Here is an 18,014-nt window from a genome sequence, read left to right as displayed (position 1 = left end):
GGGAACAAATGCGGAGAAGGAGGCATCTGAAAACCCAGCCGCAGCCAACCCTCTCCCACGGGAAAGCCCCGACCTCGGCGGGCCCAGCCCCACACGGCTCCCCGGGGAGTGGAACCCGGAGCGAGGCAGGTGCGGCGGGAGCATGCGCGCGGGGCGGGCAGGGGGCGGCTCCCGCGCCCCCACCCCGCGCGTGCACCCTCGCGCCCCTCCCGCCGGGCACCGCCGGGCAGAGGCGCCGCAGCCTGGGCCGGCCGAACCTCAAGCTCTGACTCGACCCCAGCCTATCGGCCGGTAGGCGTTGCGGGCTGGCGCGGCTCCGCTGGGGGTAAGAAGGACGCCGCCGCCCGCGTGGGATGGTTGTGAGCCCGCGTGGGCGCCCAAGGCCGCCGCCGCACGGGGTGGCCCCGGTCCCGGGCGGGCGGAGTGGCCTGCGCGACTCCCGCAGCGAGGGCCGGGCCGGGCCGCCGGGGGCGGGGGCGGCTGGGATCTCCCCAGCCCGGGCCTCGGCTCTTTCTCTTTCTCTTTCGCCGCCAGGGCGCGTGCCGGGCTCCCCGCGAGAGGCGCTGCCTCACTTGTCGCCCACTTTGGACGGGCGCGGCCGCCGCAGAGCCCCGCGTCTCTGTTCGCCGCGAGGGCAGGGTCGGGGTGCCAGGCGCGGCCACCTGGGCGCCCCAGAGCCAGCGCAGCTCGGGTCCAGGGCTAGGGACGGGGCGGGACTCCCGAGGGCTCCCAGCCAGTCTTTCGGCCACCGAGCTCCGGGCGGTGGGCATTCGGCTTTTGTTTTCTCTGGGGGCTGACGGCCCCCTTCTGCCCCCGTGTCCCCCTCAGCCGACAAGTGTCGTGTGCCCGGACTGGCGAGCGCTGCATCCCTCCACCGGCTTTCTGCCCTGTCTTCCTCTGCGAGTTCTGCCCAGCCTCGGGAGCGGGAGATCAGGGAGTGCGCGCAGAGCGGACAGGCACTTGGCCAGGCTGGGACGGTGGCTCCCAGGCTCCTGCCACCGCCTGGAACTGCGGGAGGCGCACTGGCCACAGTCGCTCTTGCCTGCTCGCTGGGCCTTCTTGGGCTAGCTTGGTCCCAGGTGGACGCGAGCTGAGCTGGGCACACCTGGGCCAGTGCCGCAGTTTCCTGCGGGATTAGTGAGAGGGTTTTTGCGAGGTCGAAAACTCCGGGTGGGTTTTGTCCCCTGCCTTTGATCTCCTTTAGTCACTGGTTAAAGTGCAAAATGTGCTTTATCTTATATAAGCCCTTAGACGGACATTCTTAATGTGCCAGTGCCCCGTGGTGGAACTAAATAAAAGGAAGGCCTGGTCATTGTTACTGTTGAGACTGCTGTACTTAATAGCCAGAGGAAGGCAGCCTGGTCTCCGTGACCCACCTGGCCATTCCCATCCTGAAGACTCCTTTCACTTCAGGCTTGTTTGGACTCCGCTATGACTTGCTAGTGGCCCATCTCCTGGATCCCCTTGTTGGAGCTGTTCTGGAAGATGCTTGCGGCAGACTCCAGTTTCAGTCCTTCGCTGAAATAAGTGTAGTGGGGACTCTTCTGTTTTCTAATCTCTTTCATCTAAAAAGGTTAAAGTGACAAACAGGTGGTGGGGGGGGGGGGTAGAGTTTGTTTTCTGTGCTTGGTAATATTAAAAACTTGGAATGCTTTTAGCTCTTCAGAAGATGCTAAAACTACCGACTTCGGCTCTCCGTTATGATACTACACAATTAGGAGAAAGGGTTGAAAGAGGAAAGGATTTTTTCTTGGAGTATCCAAAGGGATTGGATTCGACTACACTGCTTTCTTGGTGTGTAATGGTTGAGTAGGAAGGAAGATGAACATAACACTGCTGTTCACTATGCTCTTAGATGTGAGGCAACATTGAGGATGTATTGCATGTAACCCTCGATTGTGGAATTGGCACTTTGCTGCACAATATTGGGGTCACAAGAAATACTAAGCTTGGTCAACCTCTGCAGTGTGTTTTCACTCAGTTTCCAAAGAAAGGGTATTGGTGGGAAGGTGATCTGGTGAAGACAGAGGTAAAATTTTTAAATTTTTTAAAAATTTACTTTTAAAATTTTTTATTTTTATTTTTTAGAGACAGGGTCTCACTCTGTCACCCAAGCTGAAGTACAGTGGTACCATCATGGCTTACTACAGCAGTGACCTCCTGGGCTCAAACAATCCCACCTCAGCCTATTGACTGGGAGGATAGCAGTTCACCACTATGCCTGGCTAATTTTCTAATTTTTTTTGTAGAGCTGGAAACTCACTTAACTTTCACTTTAAAGAGAAGTAAGTTTGCATATTGTAAAGTTCAACATAAGAATCTTAGGTGCTCTGTATCATCTACATAACTTCATTGCAGTACCTGTGTGGTTTATACCTTAAATTACACTTCTCATCCCTCTTGGGTGGATATAAGTCACCTGTGGTTGGCGTGGGACTTGACACATTGGTAAGTGCATGCTCAACAAATACTCGTAGGACCGAATCCACATGTGAGCAGACAACTGCTGAGCAGAGGCAGGAGGTGATAACAGCAGCAGCGAGGGAGATCAGGCTGATTGTGAAGGAAGATTTGCAGATGGAAAGCCCTTGAATTTCTCCTATGAAGAACAGGCAGATCTGAAAGCCACCTTTGGGAGGTTGTGTAGGAAGCACCAGCACCCAGTCTGACCAAGGAAGCAGAAGCTTCAACTCCTCCTTCCCCCATCACTCCTTCAAGGGGGTCAAGGTTTCCTTTCTCCAGAGAGCTGAAGGAGAGATTGAAAATCACCATTCGATAAGTGTTCTTCCAATTAATTATTTTAATTAAGAAAAAATGGGCCAGGTGCAGTGGCTTACGCCTGTAATCCCAGCACTTTGGGAGGCCAAGGTGGGCAGATCACCTGAGGTTGGGAGTTCGAGACCAGCCTGACTGACACGGAGAAACTCCGTCTCTACTAAAAATACAAATTAGCTGGGTGTGGTGGCAGGTGCCTGTAATCCCAGCTACTTGGCAGGCTGAGGCAGAATTGTTTGAACCTGGGAGGTGAAGGTTGGGGTGAGCTGAGATCGCGCCATTGCACTCCAGCCTGGGCAACAAGAACGAAACTCTGTCTCAAAAAAAAAAAAAAAGACGAAAAAGAAAGCAAGCAAACAAGCAAGTTGCTGATGAACTGGGAGAGTGAGCAACAGGAGAGGCAGGTTTGGTGGGCGGGAGGCAGGGAGGAAAGGATAAGTTCCGTTTATACAACATTGGATCGAGAAAACCAAATACTCATGTTCTCACTTACAAGTGGAAGCTAAATGATGAGCAGACATGGATACATAGAGGGGAACATCACACTCTGGGGCCTATCAAAGGGTGGGAGGGGGGAGAGGATCAGGAATAATGACTAATGGGTATTAGGCTTAATACCTGGATGAGGAAATAATCTGTACAACAAACCCTGTGACCCAGGTTTACCTATGTAACAAACCTGCTTGTGTACCCTGAACTGAAAATAAAAGTTAAAACAATGCATTTATCAAGTTACTAAAACATTATTTTAGTAAAGCTTATATCATGTATTAATATATTATAGAAAATATACTTTGGTAAAAGCAAAATGGTTTTGCTTTGTGAAAAACTAAACATGTTATTTGGCTCATTCTTATTAGAAAAAAGCAACAGAAAACCATTGAATTGAAGGGGGCCCTGAAATGGCTTTTCATTGGAGAAACACTGATGTCGGGTCAGGGAAAAGCCGGCTAAAAATTACTCAGCGACTATGGGGTGACCCTAAAAACATGTGATAGTGTGAAATAAACTAGCACCCAGACAAAAGAACAGTTCTATGACTAGGGTCCATGCCCAGGAAGGGAGTCAGTGAGAGAAACAGAAGTGGTTCCATTGGGAGGGAAACGAGGTGTCACAGTCACAGGGAAGCCAGTGGAGAAGTAAGGGAGGGAAGGAAGGGAATGGTGTGGTAAGCCTTGTCAGTTGCTAATAAAAAATAGGAGCCGAGAAGATGTGGTTGAACTTGGCTAAAAAAGAGGTGATCTCAGTGGTAACGCATCAGTGCGAGCTCTGGGTAAATGTTTTGCTTTCTGTTTTAGTAATACAGATGTCCTCCTTTCATTCGGTTAGTGTTTTACAGTTTAGAAAACATATCCATCTTGTAACATTGGCAAAAATATTTTGAGGATGGTTTATTATAGGAGCATACCTCCAACTGAAGAAAACTATTTAGGTCCATTTAAAAAAATAAAACAATGCTCTATTTACTACACTGAATAAAACAGCAAGCAGTATAAATATTGGCATCTTACACTTAAGCAAAATAAAGCAGAACGATGAATTAGAAGATGCTTGGAGGAAATGAAGCTCTTCAGTTCACTCATACACATGTAATCTTTTGTTTAAGCATTTGCACGTATTTTTTAAAGGATAGTGCCTTAGGATAATATGTCTGTATTTTATTTTGCAAATAGAAACGATTTTTTCTGCAGTAGCAATGGAAAAGAAGTGAAACCTTAACTCTGAGCCCATTAGAGTTGTCACAGCTCCATTCCCTTGACCTTTGTGTCCCTTTTGGGGATGACATTGAAGCAGTGGGGGGCCCTGCTCAGTGTCGCCTGGTGAACCTTCTTCATTTTGTGTTGATTTGAGCTTATATGGGAAACACTTTCTTAATGAGGCTGGAAGTGATGAGGCAAGCTCTGACAATGCTGATGTATCCCTTCTGAAGATGAATGTGAAATGATAAAAGCATGGTCGCTGCCACAATTCATAATTGATTAATGAATTGTTTGAAAAGTATCAAGTGGGGACCGCAGGAGATGAGCAGCAGTGTATGCATCTCATTTCTTTTCACTGTAGCTAGCCAGAGAGAAATGTGTTTAACTAGACGGACAGATAGACAATACACTTTTATACCCAGTATTTTGATTATGTAAGCTATTCTGATTGCTTTTAAGATGATCATGATATGAGCTCTTTAGATTAAATTGGCATTACCCCAGTCCTTGTTTTATTTTTTTCGGTGAATTAAGGAACTTAGGGGTGAGGCATTTTTGTCGGGTGTCCACTTTGCATCAGCTGTGTACTGTGTGTATGAGGGTAATTATGCAGACATGATGCCTGCCTTCATGGAGCTTGTAGTCAGTAAGGGGACAGATAGCAGCTAATCAGCCAAACACATATAAGTATAGACTTTAAGTAACTCTGAAAAAGACCCACTGAGTGCCTGATGCAGACTTGTGGTCTAGAAAAGGCAACTGAGGATGAGTAGCTGCTAGCCAGGTAGGGAATGGAAGCAAAAGGTAGTTCAGGCAGAGAGAAGCCCCTGAGGCGGTTTTGGGGAAAGAGCTCGGTGCCCTGGAGGAAGGAGAGAAGGCTCTGAGGCAGGAGGGTAGGGCCTGGGTGGGAGAGTGGCTGGAGGCCCCAGGAAGGCCTCTCCGAGGACTGTGCAGCTTATTTAGGTGGGTTAGGACACCGTTGCAGGTGTCTACATGGGAGTCAGGGAGGTGACCTTAGACCGGGGAGCAGGCATGGAGATGGGTAGAAGTGGAGGGACTTGGATATATTGGAGGTGTAATGTATGGAACTGCTGATGGGTTAGAGGGTAGGTGAATGGGAAGAATCCAGGATTACTCCTTTGATCGTTAGCATGAGACATGGAGTGAATTTTGGAGAGGGGGAAGACTGGGGAGAAGTGTACCTGGTAACTCTGCTTGGCTCATTTCCCCAGTGTAAGCCCTAGGGGAAACAGGTTATTTTTAAGGGGACAACTTGGTGTAGTTGTGGTGTGTGTCAGGCACTCAGCACTGTGCTAGGCAGATGATTTTGGAGCTTAGCAAATGTGGGCATTTCCCCTTTTCTGTGCCGGTGGGTTTTGATACTCTGCTTAGGCAGTAGGCCTGACGGCCCTCCTGAATTTGAACTGCCAGTCTGTCTGTACATGGGCACATGCACCCAAACACATGCAGTGTGCCATCTTTTCAGTCCTGACCAGATGGTCTAAATGATTGCATGTGCCGAATGGACGATTTTTTACTCGTTTCCCTCTGCAGCATGCAGCCCCAGCACTGGTCCTGACACTGGGGCCTTCCAAGTTCCTGAAGCGTCAGTGGTTCTGTAATTATGAGCCATTGCTTAGTTTTCATCCTTCCTTCTTTTGTGAGTACTTTCTTGAGTGACGACATATAAAAAATAGTATTTGGCCATTATTGTTGTTATGATGATTTATTTCTAAATAAAAATCAAGGAGCAGATTATAGCCACAATTCCAGGCCTGTATGAATGGATGTAGGCTAGTGCTGATGCCAGTCAAAGCCTAGGTCATACACAAGCAACTTTCTGACTCCTGGCTTTGATTTTCTAATTTGGTTACACTTGGAATACTCACTTGGTACTGTGTGGTAAATGGAGTTAAGATCTAAATCCAGGGCCAACAATTTGGATGCCTAAAGGAAGGTAATAAGAGAAGTAGGCAAATAGAAGAAAATAAGAGTTCTCTTGGTCTCACTTTTATTTTCTTTACCTTTGAAAACTGGGCAAGGCTGAGCGTGGTGGCTCATGCCCGTAATCCCAGCACTTTGGGAGGTCGAGGCAGGTGGAGTGCCTGAGGTCTGGAGTTCAAGACGAGCCTGGGTAACATGGTAAAACCCCATCTCTACTAAAAACACAAAAATTAGTCTGGCGCGACACTCCTGTAATTCCAGCTACTCGGGAGGCTGACGCGGAAAATAGCTTCAACCCGGGAGGCAGAGGAGATCGTGCCACTGCACTCTAGCCTGGGTGATGGAGCGAGACTCCATCTCAAAAAAACAAACAAACAAACAAAAAAAAAAAAAAAGAAAGAAAGAAAACTGGGCATAAGTACTTGTCTACTATGAGAAATAGTGAGAAAATCCCCTTAGTGCTTTGGAGGCAGTAGGAAGTGGTGAAGACTATAGCAAACTGTGGATCTTATGTGTTCTGAAGGAGGTGGCTATTATTTAAAAAAAAAAATAAGCAAAACTGAAGTTGGAAATATGCAGTTTTAAAAATGTGAAACCTCTATATTTAAAAATACTGCCTTAAATATTTTAGGACACGGCTAAGAGAAACAGAATATGTCTGCTGACCAGATGCAGTTTGTGGTCCACAATTTATAAGCTCTCGCTGGTGGGGTCAGCTGTATAAGTAGCTGGGTGTGCTCTACTTTTAGTTAGATTGTTTTTTTCTTATTTACCATGAATATGGAGTGTGTGCAAACATACTAGCTTTTTATGCTGCTGATCCTGCCATTTAAGTGTAACTTGATTAAATCTGGGAGTTGGGAGAGGGAAGCTTGGCCAAGCCTGAGGCTCTGTAAGCACATCCCAGTGCTGGGTTGAAAGCAACATAGACTTTATAACACTTTCATTCATGTTTCTGTGGATTTTTTTTCACAGTTTTCCATTGTTTAAGTCTGCCTTTTTTACTCCTTGTCTAATGGTTTGTGCAACTCATGGACATCCTCCTTATTGTGTGATTGGAGGGGGTTGGTGTCTTCTCTTTTGGTAGACTTTTGCACATTTGTGTCTGCTTTTCTTGTTTAACTTTGCTCCTCAAAGGAGGCTCCAAGCCTCCTTGAAAGTGGATTATATGTGCTGTGGGCTTTCCTACCACGATGTACTACTGTTATTGTCCGTGATTGCACTCTTAGGTGTAGAATTTTACTTTCCTGTGTTCTTCAGAAAAACTTGTCGGGGTGAGTAAGGACTTGCTTATTGCCATATATTTCCAGAGCCTAGCAATTGCCTGGCACATGTTAGATGCCCAGTGAATAAAGGATGAGTAATTTGTGTCAATTAGTGACAAGCTTATTCAGGAAGGAAATCTTACAAATTTCCTAACATTTTGGGATTCTGTGCATAGGCTTCTAAGACTTTCGGTTCTATTGAAAATGTAAGCACTGACCTTTCAGCTGTTCATTTTATTATAATTATGGTTACACATTCAAGAAAATATAAGGGTTCTATTCTTTGCTTTATGGCAAAGAATATCCTTTAATTCCCTATCATTATAGCCTTTAGTCCTGGCCTTAGATATCATAAAGGTGAATTATTAGAGATGCCAGCATAGCACTTTCAAGTCTATATTTTATGCATTCAATTTCTGAGAATGGTTAGAACAGAGGTTTTTTTCCCCTTTCTCTTCCAAAACTATGAGCTTGCTGTGATTTTATTCCTAGAAGATATGTGACTGTTTTGGGGCAGCTTCACACATGCAATTTAGCTTAGAAGAGGATCTGTTAAGGTTAACAGACCAAGAACTCAAGGCCACATCCCCACTTCAGCAGTTGCTGTGGGCTTTGTGTTTTTTGGTGAATCAGTGATGCCCATCTATTTTATGGCAGTCAGTCATTAGTAATCTTTTAGAGGCACTTTATTCTTTTACTGTGAGGACAAGGAGAATATAATTGTCAATCTTTTCAGAACTGGCTTGCATCTGTGTCCAAAGCAAACAATGCCCATCGCTGTGGAGTAAAGAGAACAAAGAAAGGAAGCTGTGGAGGGTCTGGTTACACACCAACCACCGCCATGCGTAGAGTGTGAGGTTAGTAGGCACGGCTTGAAGGCTTTACATTGCATTTATTTCCAAATACGCTGTCTTTCAAGATCCTAGAACTTTCATCCCAGAGTAGCTGTAACCTCCACCCTAGGCCAGCTACTGCTTAGAGGCTTCTGATGTCCCACATTTAGCAACTTTGTAAGGTTTTTTTGTTGTTACACATTTGGATTCAGCATCTTTTGAATTTTAGGGAGTTGAAAAATAATGTCATCCAGGGTTTCTCAATCTTGGTACAGTTGACAGGGAATTTCTTGTTTCGCATGCTGTCCGGGCCCTGTAGGATGGTAAGCAACAGTGTGTTCCCTGCCTCACCTCAGGAGACGTCTGTAGCCCCGCCCCCTCCTTGGTCGTGACAGCGAAAACTATCTCCAGGCACTTCTTCCCGTCCCTTGAGGAGAGGCGGAGGGGTAGAATCACTTCAAGTCACGAGCCGCTGATTTAATCCAGCCTGTTTTGCAGATGGTACTGTAATATTGGGGTTCACGGGTTCTGGGTGCCCTCAGTTCCTCTGAGAGGACGTTTCTCCAGGTTCTTGGTCGCCTGCCCTCTCAAGAATGAGAGAGCGGACCATGGCGCAGTGCGCAGTAAATGCAGGACTCAAAAGTGTTTGTAGAAAGTGACTTATTTAGAGAGAGAAACCGGAGAAGGAGAGAGAAAGAAACAGCTAACTCTCACACTGAGTGAGAGAATCCAGAAAGACGGAATCCAGGAGAGGAAAGCAGCTTCCACACTGAGTGGAAGGAAACAGAGAGAGATGGAGTTTAGGAGGGGAAGACAGGCTTCCACGAGAGAGTGTGGAAGGGGACTCCAGAGGGGAAATCCAGGATAGAGAAAAACAGCTTCCATGAGCACAGAGTGTTCGTGGAAGGGGATCCAAACATGGAGTCTGAAGGGGTGTGGAAGAAGGGGACTTTTAACTTGGGAGGACCCCCCACCTTCTCAAAGACCCTAGGCCAATGAAAGGAGTGCCTTAGAACTTCCGCGGAGTGATTGACTCTTAGTTTCTTCCGGCGCCCTTGAAATTTAAACATTAATTGTTAAATCTCCCGAATGGAGAGAGATGGGAGGGGGCATGGCGCTGGGAAATTCCTGCCCTTAAAACTACACCCCTTCATGGACCCAGAAGAACACATTCCCTCAGTACATCAGAGGTCCGGTTGTATTAAGAAGTGTTTCCAGGCTGAGAAGTCACTATGTCAGAATACAAATTGAAAAGCACATTATCTACCTGGAGGGAACTTCTTATCAATTTGAAACTCCTTTTCTCTTGTAAAATGTTATAATGGTAGTAGATAGTACCTGTTGATTCTTTCTTGCCATGCCTGGCCAAGTACAAGTGTCATTATTGTTAACCAAACTGTGCTGAAGACATAAAATGATTAATAGCAGTTTGAAGGCAGATTTGCCCACATTTATCCATCTGAGTAGTGGCACGGTTGGAACTGTGACTTGGCCTTCCTCTTCAGGTACTAGCCCACAAGGCTTCCATGAGGTCATGGCAACCTTTGCTTTCAGAGTGAGGTTTTGCAATAAAGTTGTTTTTAGTAGCTTGGCAAATTTCATTCTAGAGTAATAATTAATAATTAGTGTGCTTGCACAGTTGGGAATTATGAAGCCAGCAATACAGGCAGCTGCTAAGTAAGAGTACATTCATTCATTCCCTGAATGCTTACTTAGTATGTACTTTGGCTATGGTTGTGGTAGGCCATGGAATGTAAATGGTATTAGAAGGACCACACAGACACCCAGACTGGACCTGTTCCAGGAAACTCATAACCAGGTGTAAATTCAGATTTGAGACTTCTTTGCATGGTAGTACAGGAGACTCACTGGCTTATTAATAGCTTTCTTCCTTCAGCTGCATTCCTCAATATCTGTGATGGGTGCTGGCAAGAGGCACTCAGACCTTTCTCCTTAGAAATGCCTTACCATTCACAGTGCCGCTGGGAAGGGATGGAAGAGCTATTCAGTGGGTCCTCAGGCTCATCCCCTGTGTTTAGCGGGCACTCAGGCTCAGCCCCTGTATTTAGCAGGCACCCAGGCTCAGCCCCTGGGTTTAGTGGGCCTTTAGGCTCAGGGCCTGTGCTGCCACTGAAAGGGAGTGGGTGTGCTTTCCAAAAGTTAGTGAGAGTGAGAATATCCTTGTCAAGGCCCTAAGTGACAGGCACTATTGTTCTGCACCACAGATGGTGCATCAGGAGCTGTTTGTGGAGGTCGCAGAGCGGCAGGTCTGTGTTACCTTCACGCCAGCTTTTGTTTTTGTCAGCTGGATCATATTGCACTCCCTCCAGAGACCATGTGTTACGGAGGGAAGGAAAAGTGCAAGGTTTTAATAAGTCCCTTGCAGAGATGAGCTATCTTCATGGTTATATTATTTCCCTATTGTTTACGTGGCCACTGCTGGCATAGGGCACAAAAGAAAGATCTGTTTTACTTTTTGGAAATTGAAAAATCTCTGTCCTTGCTTTTGCATGTCCTAGCTGAGTGTTAAACTGAAAGTGAAGATCATAAATTCACCAAAACATGTATGCTTTTGTCTAAGAGCAAAAGTTCTTTAAGTTTACCCGAGCCTAAGTTGCATTTAAACATGTTAGTAAAACTAAAACTAAAAAGAAATAGCTAGCTGGGTGTGGTGGCTCCCACTTGGAATACTTGCACTTTGGGAGGCTGAGGTGGGGGAGGATTGCTTGAGTCCAGGAGTTCAAGACCAGCCTGGGCCACATAGTGAGACTTCATCTCTCCAAAAAAAAGAAATTAACCGGGCATGATAGCACACACCTGTGGTCCCAGCTACGAGGGGTGTTAAGGCAGAAGGATCCCTTGAACCCAGGAGGTTGAGACAGTAGTGAGCTATGCTTGAGCCACTTCAGTCCAGCCCAAGCGACAGAATGAAACCCTATCTCAAATGAAAAACAAAAGTAAACAAAAAGAAATCGCTTATAAATTATTTTGAGATTATTTAATTACTGACTTTGTTGACATTTTCCTGATTTTTATCCAGTCCACTTCGAGGTTTCCATAATGAAGGTCCCCATAGTTAAATAAAAGCACAGGGCTAGTGTGTCCTTCCATACCATAGGATGATGCTTTTCTACAGGCCATGACAAGCTTCTCGGACTAAAAGGAAGGGAACAGAAATTGAGCTTTTTATCTTCGTCCCCAGAGCCTGAGTTCCCTGCTCCCCTGCCAGGTATACAAATAAAAGCATCAGTGAATGGCTTGGTGTGCACCTGCCCGCTATGCTCCTTTTTCACTTGTTTGTTGAGCCTAATATGGAAAGATCTAAGGTGGAAGGATGTTCCTGAGTGTCTATGGATCAGGGGTTCCAACTTAATCAGACTCTTTAAAAAGTTATTTCCATAGTTTTTGGGGTAGCAGGTGGGTTTTGATTACATGGGTAAGTTCTTTAGTGGTGATTGGTGAGGTTTTGGTGCACTCATCACCTGAGCAGTGTACACCGTATCCAATGTGTAGTCTTTCATCCGTCACCCTCCTCCCAGCCTTCCCCCTGAATTCCCAAATCCATTGTATCATTCTGATGCCTTTGTGTCCTCATAGCTCATCTCTCAGTTAGAAGTGAGAATATTTGATGTTTGGTTTTCCATTTCTGAGTTACTTCACTTAGAATAATGGGAATAATGGCCTCCAGCTGCATCCAAGTTGTGGCAAAGTGCCTTATTTTGTTTTGTTTTATGGCTGAGCAGTATTCCATGGTATACATATGCCACATTTTCTTTTTTTTCTTTTTTTTTTTTTTGAGACAGAGTCTCACTCCATCACCAGGTGCCAGGCTGAAATGCAGTGGCGTGACCTCGGCTCACTGCAACCTCCGCCTCCTGGGTTCAAGCATGTCTCCTGCCTCAGCCTCCCGAGTAGCTTGGACTACAGAGGCGCGCCAACACGCCCAGCTAATTTTTTTTGTATTTTTAGTAGAAACGGGGTTTCACCATGTTGGCCAGGATGGTCTCGATCTCTTGACCTCGTGATCCGCCCGCCTTGACCCACGTTTTCTTTATCCACTTGGCTGATGGGCATTTAGGGTGGTTCCATATTTTTGCAATTGTGAACTGTGCTGCTATAAGCATGCATGTGCATGTGGCTTTATCATGTAATGACTTCTTTTCCTTTGAATAGAGACCCAGTAGTGGGATTGCTGGATTGAATGGTAGTTTTAGTTCTTTGATAACAAGTATTTGTAACATTTCTCTAAGTACCCTGAAATGAAATTAACAGATAAACAACTCACCTATACATACTGTCAGAAAAGTGAATATAATATGCATCAATAATACAATGAAAAAATATATGAAATTTATGATAATATGATATATACTTCAAAATGTTTGGATATGACTAACCTAGAAAATAAAATCAAGTAGTTAAATGCTGGTACCTGCATGTGGATTCACCATGAAAATGAATGTGAAAACGCTTTATAGGTGGACTATACTGGGGAGGGAGAGTCATTGAACAGCCCTGGCTTCCATGATACCGTTTTCTGAAATGGCTAACAGTATTTGCTAAAGTTCTGCACAAAACAAAGCAAAGCCTTTACTCAATATACACAGAGCTGCATTCCTGGGAGAGACAGGAACTAGTAAAATAAGCAAAAACTCTTTTTGATTATATGTAAAATGGAAGTAGGTTTAAGGTTTAGAGAAGCATAAATAGGTTTTTCATACACATAAATATCAGATGGGTTGCTCCAGCTGTGCAAAAGGCATGATGGTATTTTGCTGGGAAGAACTGTCCCACATGTGGGAATTCTAGCAAGACTGGCCCTGTGTCCCTGAAATGCCACTCAAGAAACACCACACATATTTTTAAAAACTCCCCTGGGGGTGATCTACTTCCCCCTTCTTTCCTACCTTTGTCTCTGTTGAGGACTACTGTTTTGATAAATAAAGTTGAATAAATTCTACTGATTATTCGCAGTGATGAAAGATGGAGGGTTTGCTGAAGGGCAAATTACTTTTGATCAGAATTTAGAATAATCATTCTTTCCCTTTAAGATTATTATTTTATATAAATTAACCTTTTTATTCCATAAGAATCCTGACACTCTCAAAGTTACCGTCTTAATTTTTCTAAAACCTCAGCCTTGCAATGAAAACAGGAGTGGATATTCTATTTTTCAGTGAATGACTAAGCAATACTTAGTCCACCAAGCAGTATTTGCATTCACTAGCGATTTAATTTCTGATTTGTGTACTTTATATTTAAACCTTGCTCCATATAGCACCAGAGGTTAAACCTTTTGTTTTTAGCTTAAAGCGAGTAAATTGTCTGAAGTTGGAGGGGGCTGCCTTGTAGATAGATTTTGTAGAATAGAGAGAGGTGTGCAATTGAGTGACCACTTGTATGGATGTTACATAACATTTGATTGTGTGTGTGTAAAGAGTTGTTATTTAAGCCTGAGTTATATTTTATTGTATTGTAGATGCTTATATTATTCCTAGAAGGCCAGAATAATTTATTAGAATTGTAAGCATACTTAGAAACTTTCTATCTTAACTTTCTGGCCAATACAGGAATCATTTCTACAGTGTCCTTGAGAGATGGTAATGTAGATTGTGCAAGGAACTTAAACAGTATTTTTAATAGTGAAATATCGGTGGAATAAATATGTATAGCTTCCCAAGGTAATTATTTTGAAGAGATGAAAATAATCTGAATACATAAACTCTGGAATTTTGTTTTAAAGAAAATCCTGTTTAGACATTTTATGCTTCTATGCTGATGCAGGTATCGATCATTATGAGAAAAACAAGTAACATAAATTCATGGCTTATCTGCCTAGGCGTACTGCCACTTGAAACCATGGGCTTAGAGAAATGTAATACTAGCTTGAAAGTTATCTCTCCACTTTCTTGATTCCACAGTAACTTCTCATTGCAGAGGTTTGGGTCAACGTCGTAGCTCGCCCTTGAAGGCGCTGCGCCCCTGGTTCTGGTTATGGAGCTCTTTCTGCACCCTTGCACACTGCACACTTGCACACTGCACACTTGCCTTTACATTTCTTATTGCCTTTGTGCCCACATTAGCCTGGTCTTGGTGATGATGGGGGTGTCAACACATGCTATGTGTGGATGCTTTCCAAAAATTAGAGCCGCCTTGCATGTGTGCACAGGGCACACTTTCCCTACTGACTCTCACCTTATTATCCCAGAGAAAATTCATTGTAGTATATGAGGCTTACCCATATATAGTTTGGCTGTAATACACTAGTCCTCATGTGCTTTTTGCTCCTTATTTGAACTTTACTTCTTATAAGCTGTACTTTACATTCTATAAGCTGACTTCTTGCCCAGTGCATTTCTTGCCCTGGGCACTTTTTGTGGTTTGGAAAGAGGGTAAGAGTACGATGGGATTCCAGTACATTCTTACTGTTTGAATATGCTGTAAGAAGCAACAGGGACTTAGATTTCCACAAGGTAATATTTTAATGGTTTTTGACAACTAGTCAAAATCAGAGTCTGCAGTGTTACATATAAAATGAATATGTGGTGATAGCTATAAATGGTGCTTATAAGGTCTAAAAATTAGTAAGTGCCGTGTGCTGTTATTAAACACCCACACATCCTCATATGAATACGATCATTTTATTATTGATTTGATAGTCATTATTGCCCATAAGATACATGAAGGCATATTTCTCTTAAGTTCAGTTTGCTTGCTACTGTATAATTAGAACCAAATATAATGTCAGATCGTGTTTAAAGGGTGGGTAGGGCATGTGGTTTTATGAAGTCCTTTGCTAATGATGGGAAATGGAAGTGTGAGTAGGCTAGCAGCATTGGGTAGCTTAGGATGGTGTCCTGCTCCAGGAATGCACATTGAGGGCACCTTGTGAGTCTCAGCTTCGACATTCAAGAGTGCCCAAGAAGAGAACCCAAGAGTCAGGTTTTGCCTCGGTCGCTGTCTGCACTGCCTGTGGTCAGCGCCTGAGGCCTGTAACAGGTGGCTTTTGTCTCTCTGAACCTCTCTGTAGATTACAGTTCTCAAGATATGCCTTGCTTGATTTTGGGAGTGAGCATGAAGCCATTTTCTTGATTATTGCCTGTATGAGCAGAGATTTTGGGATGCCTCCCAAATAGTTTACGAAAACCTGGGCCAGGCATGGTGGCTCACACCTGTAATCTCAACAATTTGGGAGGCCAAGACAGGTGGATTGCTTGAGTCCAGCAGTTTGAGACCAGCCTGGGGAACATGTTGAAAACCTGTCTCTACTAAAAATACAAAAAAAATTGACCAGGCATGGTGGCATGCTCCTGTATTCCCAGCTATTTGGGATGCTAAAGTGGGAGGATCACCTGAGCCTGGGAGGTTAAGGCTACAGTGAGCCAAGTTCATGCCACTGCACTCCAGCCTGGATGACAAAAGTAAGACCTGGTCTCCAAAACAAAAACAAATCTAACCCGTAGATTTTTAGTTACTCTTCCTCAATATAATCCCTGGAGTTTCTGTCACTTTTTTGTCTCTTATTTAACTCTGTATCTACAGGATAAATGTAGAAACACTTGGGCAAAGTGCATTCAATGGTTTATCAACTAATTTGGGCTTACACTTAAACTAGATACAAAGGGAAGAGAGGAAATTGGCATATTAAACTGTTTTAGTTTTAGAAAACGTATCAGTAGTGTAATTTTTGAAATGTTTAACATAAAATAACTTCTTAAGGTCATGATGCAGAACTTCTTAACTTTTAATTTTCTAACACATTTCTTTATAGCACTATATTAGATGTATTTGTAAAAGCTTGTTACATATTTCTGTAGCAGTTAATACTTTTAGAAATTAATGTAAAATTTAGTTGTTTTTCTTCTTTTTAAACATGTCCTGATATTGCTACACAGTGATTTCCCAAGGTCAGAGTCATTAATGGTGGTGAACTCCTAACCATCAGTTTTGAAGAGTTCTGTGTTTGCTTTTATTTAAGGAAATTGTAATTGACTAAAACCATTGTGTTTTGCAGGTAATCAAAAACTCAGAATTTCTGTAATAGAATAAATGGTTTGGGAAGGAGCCAAAATTATTGGTATTCTGAATATTTCATTATATCATATAGAAACTATGAAGGGTCTTATTAAGGTTAGCTGAGCAAAATTTACTCTGTTAATTCTCCATTAGCTATATTACCTAAAATAATTAGAGTTTGCTGTTTTCTAAAATGTAAGTATAGCGACACTTGACATTTTGCTGGCTTTTGAGAAGATGGCAACTGCTGAATGTTCTTTGTTAAATTATATCATCAATTGAGATGAAAATGAGTTGGAAATAAATGGTTATGGCTGACAATTAATATGCAGTTAACATACCACAAGAACAAAGCCACTTATACAGTTAGCTGCCACTGTTTCCTTTTTCTTTTCTTTCTTTCTTTTTTTTTTTTTTTGAGATGGAGTCTTGCTTTGTGACACAGGCTGGAGTGCAGTGGCGTGATCTTGGTTCACTGCAACCTCTGCCTTCAGAGTTCAAGCGATTCTCCTGCTTCAGCCTCCTGAGTAGCTGGGACTACGGGCATGTGCCACCATGCTTGGCTAAGTTTGTATTTTTAGTAGAGACAGGATTTCACCATGCTGGTCAGGCTGATCTTAAACTCCTACCCTCGTGATCTGCCTACCTCAGCCTCCCAAAGTGCTGGGATTATAGGCGTGAGCCACTGTGCCCGGCCTCCTTTTTCTTTCCAAAGGTTTGGCTAAGTGTAATGAAAATATAAAGAGGTTTCATGTGCCAGATTAAAAATAAATAGGAAAAGTACATTAGAAACCAGTTTCAGATGATGTGTTTTGATATGATTGGTGTGTTATTGAAGCATATCTTCCAACCCACCAGCAGAAAGTGACTGGTTGTTTTAGGATTGCTGGACAAACACTGTGGTGTCCCCTTGGGGTCCTCAGAGGCTGGCTTCTGGGTCTGACATATAGCCTGAGTAGGTGACGTGGCCTTAGGATGAGAAGGTGTGGTGGGCTTATGGTACTTGGGGCACATGTCTTCAGGGCCTCTAAAATGGATTGGTGATATGTGGGAGTTTGAGTCCGCTGTTCTTTTTTCTTTCCCCCAACAGAAGTCTGAAATCCAATAACAAAATGTGTGTGTGTAATTTCCTGGGTTTTGGAATAGTGTGAGGCACAACCAAAACATCTATAGGCTGAATGAGGCACGGATTGCTAGCCTGAGACTTCTGGCATTTGCTTTTATCAAAAGCAAGAAGGCGATGAAGTCAGGCAGAGGAAAGGACTATTTCAGAGCATTTATCCATTCTCTGCCTCTGTTATGTGCAAAGAACAGATTAAGAGCTCAGCTCCGCAGAGAAGGCTCTAGGCCTGACGTGATCCCAGGCAGCCCTCGTCCTTGCTGTTGGCATTCTGAACCCAGGATGGAATGATGCTCCACTCTGCACCTGCTTGCAAACAGTACACCTCTTCCAGCAGAGGTGGGTGCTCTCCAGCATTCCG

At 44.0% G+C, this 18,014-nt stretch overlaps 1 protein-coding gene across 2 annotated transcripts in view; it reads left to right on the top strand.

Annotated features, from left to right (window-relative positions):
- The first annotated feature begins 202 nt into the window (after window positions 1-202).
- The window catches only part of L3MBTL4 (L3MBTL histone methyl-lysine binding protein 4), a 446,421-nt gene continuing 428,609 nt past the window's right edge, over window positions 203-18,014 (top strand). For both annotated transcript variants that reach the window (XM_032293336.1, XM_032293337.1), the window contains exon 1: window positions 203-325. The gene's annotated coding sequence lies outside the window, so the exon portion shown is untranslated. The remainder of the gene's footprint in view (window positions 326-18,014) is intronic.

The sequence above is a fragment of the Sapajus apella genome, unplaced genomic scaffold, assembly GCF_009761245.1.
Source record: "Sapajus apella isolate SASKATOON/1434 unplaced genomic scaffold, GSC_monkey_1.0 scaffold29, whole genome shotgun sequence".
Classification (NCBI taxonomy): Eukaryota; Metazoa; Chordata; class Mammalia; order Primates; family Cebidae; genus Sapajus; species Sapajus apella.
The sequence above is the reverse complement of the archived record's forward strand: the minus strand, read 5'-3'. Positions and strand labels throughout refer to the sequence as shown.